The 13107-nt window shown below is 40.4% G+C and overlaps 1 protein-coding gene and 1 long non-coding RNA gene across 5 annotated transcripts in view; one reads left to right on the forward strand and one right to left on the reverse strand.

Annotated features, from left to right (window-relative positions):
* bmpr2b (bone morphogenetic protein receptor, type II b (serine/threonine kinase)) overlaps positions 1 to 13107 on the reverse strand; it is a 306159-nt gene that overhangs the window by 232067 nt on the left and 60985 nt on the right. The gene's annotated exons all lie outside the window — the stretch shown is intronic.
* Positions 1 to 13107, forward strand: part of LOC138760049 (uncharacterized) — a 64058-nt gene that overhangs the window by 29853 nt on the left and 21098 nt on the right. Inside the window, exon 4 of one of the 2 annotated variants that reach the window (XR_011355356.1) lies at positions 9192 to 9288. The exons of the other annotated variant lie outside the window; for it this stretch is intronic. This is a non-coding gene — a long non-coding RNA (uncharacterized lncRNA). Of the gene's footprint in view, positions 1 to 9191; positions 9289 to 13107 lie in introns of those variants that run through there. 2 annotated transcript variants of the gene reach the window in all.

A 13107-nucleotide genomic window follows, 5' to 3' on the forward strand; every position in this document is an offset into this window, starting at 1 on the left:
TGCATCTCTGTGTCTAGCTTTTGGGCCTGTGCCAACTGTGTGTAGTCAAGGCCGGGGGCAAGAGCACTGATCGCCAGAAGAGAGAGTGCATCCACCACGACGTTGTCTTTGGCAGTGGTCAATGTGGCAGGGACCAAGAGATTTCTTTAGGCAGTCCTTGTACCTCTTCTTTGGTGCACCTCTGTCTCGGTGGCCAGGGGAGAGCTCGCCATATAACACGATCTTGGGAAGGCGATGGTCCTCCATTCTGGAGACGTGACCTACCCAGCGCAGTTGGATCTTCAGCAACGTGGATTCGATGTTGTCGGCCTCTGCCATCTCGAGTATTTCGATGTTAGGGATGAAGGCGCTCCAATGAATGTTGAGGATGGAGCGGAGACAACGCTGGTGGAAGCGTTCTAGGAGCCGTAGGTGATGCCGGTAGAGGACCCATGATTCGGAGCCGAACAGGAGTGTGGGTATGACAACGGCTCTGTATACGCTAATCTTTGTGAGGTTTTTCAGTTGGTTGTTTTTCCAGACTCTTTTGTGTAGTCTTCCAAAGGCGCTATTTGCCTTGGCGAGTCTGTTGTCTATCTCGTTGTCGATCCTTGCATCCGATGAAATGGTGCAGCCGAGATAGGTAAACTGATTGACCGTTTTGAGTTTTGTGTGCCCGATGGAGATTATACCTTATACCTTATAAAGCCTCAACATCACATCCCTCTTATCCTATTCCTCTCTATGTGAATGCCAACATTGTATTTGTCTTCTTCACCACAGACTCAATCTGAAGTTCTTTAGGGTATCCTGCACAAGGACTCCCACGTCCCTTTGCACTTCCAAATTTTGAATTTTCTCTCCATCCAAATAGTAGTCTGCCATTTTATTCCTTCTACCAAAGTGTGTGACCATAGACTTTCCAGCATTATATTTCATTTGCCACTTTTTTGCCCATTCTCCTTACCTATCGCAGTCTCTCTATAGCCTTTCCATTTCATCACTACCTACCCTTTCACCTATAAGCCACATTTTGCAATCCAAATCATTAACATAGAATGTATAAAGAAGTGGCCCCAACACTGACCCCTACAGAACACAACTAGTAACCAGTAGCCAACTAGAATAACATCCCCTTATCCCCATCTTCTGTTTACTGCCATCAGCCAATGTTCAACCCATGTGCTCGTATCCTTCCTGTAATTCCATGGGATCTCATCCTTGTTCTATAGGCTCTTTCAAGTGGACCCTCCGCCTTGAGGGCGGCAGCAGGAGTGGATCCTAACCTGCGGAGTCACCTTTCAGGTGGCAGCCCTTAAAGGCTGCTGCAGCGTTGCCTGGTCCACCTGAAAGGGCCTATTCATATCCAGAGGCATCTCTGAGCACCTCCGGATCTGATGTAGGCGGGCCGATTAGTGCCGCAGTGCCACCCGTCATAAATATGCGGCATAGCGATAGCCATCTTCCCTACCCATAATCCCCCACACAGGTGGAAGCACTCTGTGTTTCCCACACAGTTCCAGCTGTGTGGGGGATTATGGGTAGGGAAGACCGCCATTACTATGCCGCATTTTGAGCCGCAGGGAGCAGCCAGCTGGGCTGTGACAGCCCACACCGGCTGCCCCCCAATGTCCCCACTGGCCACCCCTGCCCCGACGTCCCCCGCCAGCCAACTCTGCCCCCACATACTGTTGACCTCCCCTCCCCAGTAGGGCAGGGTTTGTCAGGCAGCAGGGCGGCTGTCAGGTAGCGGGGCTGGGGGTGGCTGTTGGGCAGTGGAGAGGGGAGCTTCAGGCAGCGGGGAGTGTGTCTGTCAGGTCATGTGGTGGGGGGCTGTCAGGCAGCAGAGAGGGCAGCTGTCGGGCAGCAGGGGAGGAGACCACTGTCAGGCAGCAGGGGAGGGAGGTGACTGTCAGGGAGCAGGGAGTACGTCTGTCAGGTCGTGTGGCAGGGGTTTGTCAGGCAGCAGGGAGTTGAGTCACCGGTTGATAGAGTCATCAGCCAATCAGGTGCCTCGGTGGAACCCGGCACTCTGCCAATTATCCCTCCCAGAGGAGGGTTGGTGTCGGTGCCTCGAAGACACTTTCGAAGCATTCAGGTGAGTATGTCTTTAGCCGCATGGGGAGAAAATATGCAGCTTTACAATGGGGTGTTCAGGCCACCTTAAAGGGCCTAATGTGTGGCACCTTGTCGAAGTCCTTTTGAAAATCCAAATACAGGAAAATCCCTGGTATCCGGCACCTATGGGAATTGGTAGATGCCACATAAGTGAATTTCCCGAGCGCTTGACACCACGTGTTTGTGTGAATTGAGAACTAATGGCAATTGCGCCAATTTTAAACTTTCATATTTTTTTACTCATTTATTTTCCACATTTTTTTGGCGGTTGCTTGAATTCCAGATAATAGGGATTTTATGTATACAACATCCACTGCTTCTCCTTTGTCTAACCTACCTGTGGTTTCCTCAAAAAATTGCATAGGTTTGTCAGGCAAGATTTTCCCTTAAGGAAACTAAGTTGACTTTGGCCTATCTTGCCAAGCACCTCCAGGTACTCCATAACCTCATCCTGGACAAATGACTCCAACAACTTCCCAACCACTGATGTTAGGCTAGTAGGTCTATAATTTCCTTTCTGCTGCCTCCCTTTTTAAATAGCAGAGTGGCCTTTGCAATTTTCCAGTCACCTGGAACCATGGCAAAATCTATTGAATTTTGGAAGATCAATATCCATGCATCCACAATCTCTATAGCTATTTGTTTCAGAACCCGATGGTGTATTCCATCTGGTCCAAGTGACTGATCAACCCTTACCATAATAAATGCACATGGTTATCAGTCAGAGGAGTAAACTGGAGCAAAATAATATCATGATGCAACACTCCCACAATGTAGACACAAAAAGAATGAACTCTAAATGAAATGACTTTGCTCATTGCATCATTAAGTCACAGTTTAATGCAATCCAACCTAAGTCATGATTACAGTGTATTCATTTATATTCAAGGGTGACAGGAAGGTTGCTTTAATGACTGATGTAATGCTGTTCTGAAAATAACTGCAGTTAATTTACCCAAGCCCCTTTTGTTACTTTTTTTCTGTTCGTGCTGTTAATTGATATCAGTAAGACAGTATAACCTTGGCATTAAACAAGCTTATTCTTATCATAGACCAGAATTACACTTTATTTAAGTTAATTGAAGTTCAGGGACTCAATTTTTTTTCTTATCATTCTGGCACCAAATAATCACTGCACTCGTCAGCTATGAGCACTCTGAAGGTTACATGCTCAATACAATCCAGATAAGAACAGTACAAAGTGAAGCTAACCATCTCAATACTCTTTCATACAAAATTCTGCTACAAAGCAGCCAAAGTAAAAAGAACACAAATTGCAGAAATAATTTCCTCCTATGTAATGCAGAGACTAGAAACAATGCAGAGACTAGAAACAATAGCATGCTGAACAGTTACCCAAGTTGTCAACAATATCCAACAGCAGAAGACAGATGCAGCCAAATAAAGGTTTTTAATCTGTATATGAGTGATAGAATCTTGACCAACAATAGTACCCCATTGGTAAAATCGAGAGTTGCTCTGCCCATTCTTTTCTTGGATAAATAGACAGAAACTGAAGAGTTGATGAGATTTCTTGATTCACATTCTCTAAAACAAGCATGAACTTGAAATATCATCCATCTAAAATATGCTTCCTACAAAAGTGAAAAGCTACAAGGCCTACTATTCAGCCCAAATTGCACAACAGTGACAGTGTGATCCAAACATTCAATGTAATTCCTGACAAGGAGTCTTTGACCTGAAATGTTATTTTAATTTTTTTTATTCCACAAATGCTGTCTGACCTGCTAAAAATGTTTCCAACAGTTTCTAATTTTATTCCAGATTTCCAGCATCTAAAATTTAGTTTATTTTCTGCTGCCAATCTTCAGTTAAAATAAATAATAACCTCCTCACTGCTACCTTTTGGGAAAAAGAAACAGAATCTCTAAGTCCAGTACCTCTTAGTTCAAGAAGAGTTTCTTTGCGAGGACTATCAGGGACTTGAACCTCCCCTAACAACACTAATCATAAAGTACTCTGACACCACAAAAAGGAAAGTCTGCCCTATTGCAACACCACTTTTTGGGGTAACTGTGAATATTTATCGTCTATCTTTAGTTTTTATTATTTTTTAAATTTTATTTAATGTATGCTATTGTGGTTTTTTTAAACAAATCAATTTCGGCTGCAGCAAGGATTTCGGTGCATACATACATTGAATATGAAATAAACTATCATTACCATCATTATAATGGAAAACATTTCAGCATAAAGAAATTATACCTCTGTCTGCCTCATTCTTTAATGGTGCAATATCCAAAAATGAAGCAATAAACAGGCAACTGTTTAAGCATGCTACTTTTTAAGCATGAAAGAAACTTCATACATTATGATCCAAGAATTTTTGCTAAGGGAACAGCAATGCAGCTGAAAACATGAGTTGAGGGGGCAAACAGTCAAGTTTCATACTTTTGATGGCCATCGAGTGAACAATGAAAAACCAGGGCTCGAATTGCAGGTCAGTGGATATTGACTGAGAATAGCATCAGGCTCAACTGTCATACCCTCCTCAAATATACTGTCTAGAGACTATCAAACAAAGAATAGGCACTTTGCCATGACTACTGCATCCATCGAGCAATACTCCCACGTGATTCAATACATTGAAAGTTGAAAATTAAGTCGTTATGAATAATCGGTATAAATTGACATGATGTACCCTGAATAAATGCAACTCACAGCAATGCTGATATTACAGGCCCACTTCAATTAATAAGACAAAAATAACCATATCAGTCTCTCTTACTGCATACTAACTCCTAACGCAGGAGTCCATCAAGGTTACCCGATGAGACAGTGATTTATCGGCCTGATTGGTCAGCAAATTCTGAATTTCTGTCAGATTCCCACAGTAATTGCAAGGCTTTATCAGCAGTCATTTACTGAAGATTAATTTTACTTTGGATCAAGGGTTCAGAGGGCAAGGAGATGTAGAGATTGTTTATCAATTTCCCATTATATCATTGCCCCAACATACTACAGTAAAATCCCCATTATTTGGCAACTACGGGGATCATGGTTACCAGGAATGCGAATTTTCCAGTTAACTTGATGCTCACTCTTCCAATGCCTACATACACCTTCATTATGAATACAACATTTAAAAGACAAACGACAGGGCAAAATGTCAAGTAATTTGAAAAAAAAGTATTGAGTATTACATTATGTAAAGTTAATTTTAACCAAGTAATTCCTGTAACTTACAAATATTTTTTGAATACTTTTTTATCCATACATGCAATAATAGGAAAATACTATTATTTTAGTATTTTACATCAAATATTACTGTCAGTTCCATTATACATGATGGTACAAACCCCTCCCCTATAAAAAGAATCCCCAAATAAAGAAATGAAATAATGATACAAAAAAAGCAAAAGAAATAAAAGAGAAAGTAAAGAAACCCAAATGCCAAGAAGGTACCACCCACCTCACAGTTCTAACCATTTACATTTTTTAATTCTTCCAAGGAGGTTAACAAAGTTTTCGAAGATTAGGGAAAATATCTATAAATTAATTCCCACAATTTGAAAAAATGGTTGCCAAATTTTCAAAAATATATCATATTTATTTATTAAATTATGTGATATTCTCAAGGGGAAACTATGTTTTATTAATATTTAAATTGACTCCCATCTCTGTCTGGACTTATGTATCCCCTGCTTAGGAGTTCGCTTTTACAATAAAATGTACATAGCTGAAGTAAATTTCTTTATATGTCTATTACAAATAAACAGCTCCACATCACTACATTTCGGTAATGACATTGTTGGACCCAATTTATCTCTCAAATATGCCCTTAGGTGATAATAACAAAAAAGTGTATTGTTTTGTATCCATATTTTGTTTTAATTGTTCAAATAACATTAAATTTCCTCCTTTATAACAATCTTTTATATAGCTATAAGAGACCAAATATTTAAAAATTGATTATCCATTATAAATGGAATAAGTCAATTTTGAGTCAGAGGCAACCCCTCTCATTCCAAATTCAGTGTTTATCTTATTCCAGGTATTAATCAAATGTTTCAAGAAAGGGGTTTTCCCTCTCACTCAATATTTATTTTGATTCCCATTTATATATAAAATCTTCTGGTATTCTCTCTCCTATTTTATCAATTTTAATCCATGTTGACTTCTCTCCCTCTTCAAAAAATGGAGCAAGACACCTCATTTGTAATAATATTTTAAATTTGGAAGCTGTAGGCCTCAATAATTCAAATTTCCACATTAATTTATCTAAAGAAGCCCTCATCATCTGAGAAACTCTCATATATTTATTTAATTCTTGAAAAAACTTTTGTGGTAACAGAATTGGCAATGTTTGAAAGAGATACTGTACTCTAGGAAATATTGTGGCAGCGCACATCCTCATGGCGAACCAGCCCCGCTTGAATTGCCACGTGGCAGGGCAGCCATGGGGAAATGGCGTCGTCAAAGGTTTATCTCTGACTCCAGCATCCTTCCAGTGTGCACCCTGGGCAGTGATTATGATGTCACAATGCATCAGGTGACAGAGCTCATGCTGCCCTTAAAGGGGCGTGCTGAATTTGAATATAAACTGCCGTTAACGACCCTCAACGTGGTGGCTGTGTTTCTTCCACTGCTCACACCGCCACAATATATTCATTTTAACAGTTAACTCTGCCCAGTAATGTTATTGGCAATGCCATCCACTTATTCAAATCTTCTCCAAGTTTCTAAAGTAAAGATGAATAATTCAATTTATATAAATTAGAATCTACCCGTATCCCTAAATATTTTATTCCATTTGCTGGCCATTTAAATTGGGTGTCTCTTTGACACTGAGTAAAATCCCCTCTAGTGAGAGGCATCATTTCACTTTTATCCCAATGTATTTTATAGCCTGCCACTTTCCCATATTCCTCCAATCTTAAATATAATTTATGTATCAAACCTACTGGTTCTGTCAAATAAATCAAAACATCATCAGCAAATAATTTTATATTCCTCTCGATTAACTTTAACTTACAAAATTTAAGTTTGAACCCCAGTTGCTGGCACTGTAACAGTGTTGCACTAGTTGCTACGTTAACTGTGCCGCCATCAGAATTAACTCCCCTTTCCCCAAAGTGTACAGATAAAGCCTAATTAATATACCTACGGTACTACTAATAAAGATATAAGGCCTTTTCACATTGGCAAACCACTAAATTTGTGTGTGAACGACCTGTTTTGAAATACCAGACCAAGAAAAAACATTTCTGTGCGGCCTTTCACATACTGACCCAGTATTGCAATTCTATAGCAAATTTAACAGGGCCCAAACTCCAGTGGTGTCCTGAATGACATATTACGTACTTGCAGGCAGTGAATATTTTGTTCTATAAGGAGATTACCCACACCTCACTCCAGCCCCTCATGCTGGGGGGTGGGGGATGAGGGTGAGAGGGTGCGTGAGTGAGAAAACAGATTCAATAGGTCTCAAAAGCAAGGATTCTGAACGCAGTTTTGTAGTAAATAGTTTTATTTACAAAAGGCAGGCATGGAAAAATGGTAATGGGGATAACACACACACACACACTTTATAGCGAGCATGGGAGAGTGGTCTAACCCTGACTCTAACCCGAACACTAACCCTATATTGAACTCTTACCCCAATGCTAGCCCTAGCCCTAGATTTGACATTGGGTCTGTCAGATTGTGAACAAGCTTGTCTGTGTGTCTGTCCTCATTTTGTCTGATGCCACCTGCCTCCAACGATAGGTAGTGGTGGTAAGTAAGGGATTACTAAGGTGGTATGTGAGTGGAAAGAAAAAGTTTTAAATCTACTTCTATAGATCAATATTTGCAGTAGATTTCTCCACGTTCTTTTATACATTGTGCGCATTTGTGTTTTATTCACACTATGATTTTCCCACGCTCTTCTATTAGTTGTGTGTTAATAAAAGTAACGTTTGATGGCAAACCCTTGTGTCCAGACTCATCTCTCACTGACCTGACACTTTCTCAACACAACAACATGACCTGTGCAGGGGAACGATATTACTCTCCATTATCACTCTGATTTCAACCTGGCATATCAAACTGGGGGAATATTTCTAAGCCATTTTTTTAGGAAAAACAAGCAAGTTTAACATGCCATCAAATACAGCTTGCTGTGTAAAAAGATGCACTGACCAAGAAAAATGCCAACTATGTTCATTTCAGTGTGAACGACCAATGCTGGCATATCGAAGGCTCTTCATAATGGAAAACATCACACAAATGCAGTGTAAAAACATATATTTTGGTCTTTCGATTCCCTGCCTCCTTAAGAACCTCCCACACATGCACGAACATCATCAGTGCATCACTAATGGGACAAGGCATACCGAATCGCCTATTCACATGAGAGCCAATTCAAAACGGATCAGCAATGATACACCCTCCCTAGGCAGTTAATTCTCGGATCAATTGGGAGCCACCATACCGAACTGGTTCAGGAGTGGTCACACTGGCACGTGAACCAGTAAATTTCCAGTTAATTACTGGGTTCACAAGCCAATGTGAAAGGGCTATAGACTCTTACTAGGTAGAGATAGGAGACACTTTGGGATAGTTGAACCCAGCGTCGAGCAACATCAACGGGCTCTTCATCCTGGTGTCCTGGGCAGGGCCTCAGCGCAACCCAACTTACGTCCACACCAGTATCCTGGTCAAGCCCTCGGCACACCTTCCCCGCACTGACATCCCAACTCACCACTACACCAAGTGTCCCAATCAGGCCCTTGGTGCAACCCAACTCACCTCCCCACAAGTGTCCAGTCAGGTCCTCAGTGCACCTTCCTTTAAATTTGAACCCTGGTTACGAGCGCTGTAACCATGTCGCCATCATAATTAACCCCCTCCCCCAATTTTACAGATAAACCCTTACTAATATACTTAATAAAATAATAATGAAGATAAATATTCTAGTCACCTCAGGGGTGACCAGCATCAGCCAGCTCTTTACCCTAGGCAACGCCATTTTATTCAAACTTGAATTTATTGAAATCTATTCAAACAGCTTTTTTCTTTAAACTTTCTTTATTATTTCTTTCTAAAAAAAAATTATTTCCTTTTATTTTGCCGGTTATTTGAATTTCCAGTTGATTCAGTTCCCAGTTGATTGAGTGCCACATGAGAAAAAAAACCTTAAGTAAAAGCAACATTCAATTTGAAAATGAGTATTGAAAACAGACAAACGCACAGGCAAGTTAACAATTAGCTTCTGTTATTTTCGTGAATGTCAGACCATTTAATACCTTTTCTCATTTATAAGATGCTCTGCTTCTTATTTTAATGTTAACTTTGCAATAAGAATAAAGATCATGAGCATATTTGTTGGTATTTTTAACCCAAAATATTATGGTATTTTATTAAAGTTGCTTACATCTGTGAGAAATTACAGAGAAAAGGTATAAATGGTGTAATTATATTTTGACAAACCAGAAATTAGTTAGATGATTTAAAGGAACAAAAGATCTAATAAATCTGTGCTGATATTTGTGCAAATATGAGCAATCACCTGCCTTTTTCCAGTATCATATTAGAACATGGAACTGTACAGCATAGGAATAGGTCCTTTAGCCCTCATTGCCAGTGCCAAACTAATCTCTTCTGTCTGCACATTATCCATGTTTCTCCATTCCTTGCATATTTGTGTGTCCATCTAAAAACCTCTTAAATATTACTATCATATCTGCTTCCACCTGTATTCCTGGTAGCCCACTCCAGACACCTACCACTTTCTGTGTAAAAACAATTGCCTGCTCACCTCTGTCCTCTAGGACAGCCATTCCCTATGGCCTCCTGGGGCCCATAATATTTAAGTGAAAGTCTTGTTTTCTTTTCACCTCATGTAATATAAATACTTTTTATGTTTTTTTGGTAGTTGGTAGGAGAGAAGCATGGAAGTAATCAAAACGGATACTTCACGGAGAAGGGTGCCCATAAACTTTGGGAAGAGTCCTAGGGGATCCTATTCTACCTATCAACAGGCCTTTTTATAGTGGAAAAAAAAGCAAATGTAAAGGTGGATTATTCTCTACCTTCACATTACTTCACTTACCGTGAAGAAAGCTCTGAGGGTGGATTCAGCAGGTGATCTCTGATCCACCTGGGGATATGCTCAGAGGAGGAATGACATTGCTCCACCTCCTCCATGAAGGCAATGACACTGAAAGTAGCTGCAAAGGGATGGGCTGATGACGTCGCGATGACAACATCAGCCCAGGGCCCAGGAAAACGATTTTTAAAAAATCATATAGTTAATATAGCTAATTACATTGCGCAGGAGATCTGCCTGAGTTCTAAAACTGCTTGAACAGATCTCCACCAGCGCTCTCACCTACTCTTCAGTCACCATTTCGGCTATAAGCTGTTTTCCCTTTTCGGAGCATATGTTTGACGTCACAGCGATGGGCGGTGCTACTGCGCCACTTACCTCAACTCCCTCAGCTCAGGAAAATGGCTCTTGACGCTGCTGAGTTGAAAGCAACACTGGATCAACCTTTAAGGTCTTCTCCATAAAAAGGTAAATTCACCTTTTTGTTTCCTTGAGCTGACTTTAATGCAGCTTTGAACCATTAAAAAAAACTCTTATGCCTCTTTTGGTAGTTTGACTATGAACTAGCAGGCTGAGGACAGCATGTACTAAATTGGATACATTTGAAGTGCAGGTGCAGGAACCATGTGACCAACAGATTAAAGGCAGTAGTTTGCTTAGGGGCCATTTTAAGGAAGCAGCACTTGAAGAACCATCTTTTGAAGGGATACTGGGCTGAAGAGCCTCATGTGGTCATAAACAATTTGTCTGATTTCTCCGTGAAATAAGTGAATGTGTAGGAGCCATTTTGAGGAGATAGCACTTGGTGAAGCATCCTTTGAAGGGATACTGTGCTGAAGGGCCTCATGTGGTGATAGACAATACTGTGATTCTGCTGACCCTAGAAAGGGTAAATTGAACCTTGTAAGAATCACGCACTCATTTTGATTGCCGCTTGTCTGAAAAGGACATTTCTTTGAAAGCATTTCAACAAGGATAAACAGCCTGTCACCCTGGTCTCTCCCACCTACTTTGTGAACTTTTTTGTATTAATTTCAAGCCTATGTTTCAACACTGGATTTTCTGAAAATTAACTTTGAACTGCCTTTCGAGAAGTGTACCTGAGCTGTAGTGGTTTGGATATTCCACACACACATAAGTATATTCGCGCATAGTTGGGGTTTAAGTAGTTAGTTTTTGACAAGTTTGGATAATTAGATAAATTAGTTGAAGTGTTATATTGGTAATTAAATTTTAAAATATTATTTTAAATACCATATAACACTGTCTAGGCTAATTTCTATGGCTACTGTCTATCATAATTCTATGAACTTCTCAGGTCTTCCATCAGTTGTTCCTTGAAAACTCAATTAATTTTAATGATTCAGTAACCCTCCCCCAAAGATAAAAAAAAATCCTAAAACTACATCCTCCAATGTAAATATTTTTAAATTTTCCCTAATATACGAGTGTTGCCTTATTTTCTTTTCATCACATGCAACTGCTGGTGGAAATAACTTCTAACTTTATTCTTCAAAAATTGCATTAGATCTATCTTCAGCTGATTTAGCCTCAACACAAATCCCTTACTTCATAAAAATTGATAAGTCATATTTTATTCCAGTTAGTGAAAGAATGCCGAGAGAAAACTGAAAAGCACATTACAATGACATTGTCAAAGTATTCCCTTAATAAATAAGGGCTTTGGGATGGCCTGCATTCATGAAAATGCACTTTATGAATGCAAGTTCTATTTATTCCAACTGTGGCTTAATCAATGTGATGAATAAATTCAAATGATTGATCATCTAATTTCAGACCACATATCAATATGTAAAACAAGAGTCTTTTTTACATGTCTAGCATTGTGCCCAGTCTCAACTGATTTGTTGCTGAAACTCTTACTCATAGCTTTACAATTCCAGCACACTCATAGTCTCGTTACTCTGGCTGGCTCTGAATCTAAATGCTACTGCTCATATCCTATGGCAATTACAGTTAAAATTGTGATTATCCAAAATCAGATTCTCCAAAATCCTCATTTATCCAAATTTTTTTTTAAATATCTGAAACAAATCAGAAATCCTCATTTATCCAAAATTTTTCGGAGCCAAACTAACTGCGGACATCAGGCTGCCAGCAGCAGCAGGGACATCGGGCTCCCAGTGGCAGGAGGGCATCGGACTCCCAGCAGGAGCAGGACCTTGGTGGGGAGGTGTCGGTGAGCGGCTTCAGCCAGAATTTTTTTTGGTGAGAATTAAACATTTTAATGCTTTAAAAGTTTTCCTTTGTTGTACTGTTACAAGTGATTTGCTGTTGCTACTGGGCTGTTTTTAAAAAAATGATCGGTTCTCCGAGAAAAAAAACATTTATACGACATAGGCCAGTCCCAACTATTTTGGGTAAATGGAGTTGTACTGTATGTCATCCATCCTTATATTTCCTTAGGTGATGTGATCATAGGCTGTGTACCACCATGCACCTATGGATCACCTCAGAATGTTTTCTTAGGTGGTCCCTTGATTGAGAATAACTTATTTCTAATCTGGTTTTATGGGTTCCGGGAGGCCAATAATTCCAAAATGTAAAATGCAGACTCTTCCAAGATGGGGCAGGAGATGCCTGATGGGACAAGCAGGTTGGTGGATAATTTGCCAGTTAAGTATCTTCTACCATTTATGCTGGAATTGTGGGACCTGCCAAAGCAAGGACTTGAGATACTCAATATCCTTCCAAATGCTTTTCCTCCACTTTAAATGAGCCGGTGTATGCAAATTGGAATGCTTCCCCCCCCCCCCCCCCCCCCACAAGGAGGCTTGCAACATGCTCTTACATCCTTCCCTCCACATATACAATGCGGGGAAACCTACGGCCTGCAAATTTAAATTTATCCAGCTTGCAGGCCTCCAGATCTGGCCTACGATCTAAATGCATCTGTACAGCGCTGCCACCACCCACTCACCAGCACCGCTGCTGCC

The sequence above is a fragment of the Narcine bancroftii genome, chromosome 4, assembly GCF_036971445.1.
Source record: "Narcine bancroftii isolate sNarBan1 chromosome 4, sNarBan1.hap1, whole genome shotgun sequence".
NCBI classification, from domain to species: domain Eukaryota; kingdom Metazoa; phylum Chordata; class Chondrichthyes; order Torpediniformes; family Narcinidae; genus Narcine; species Narcine bancroftii.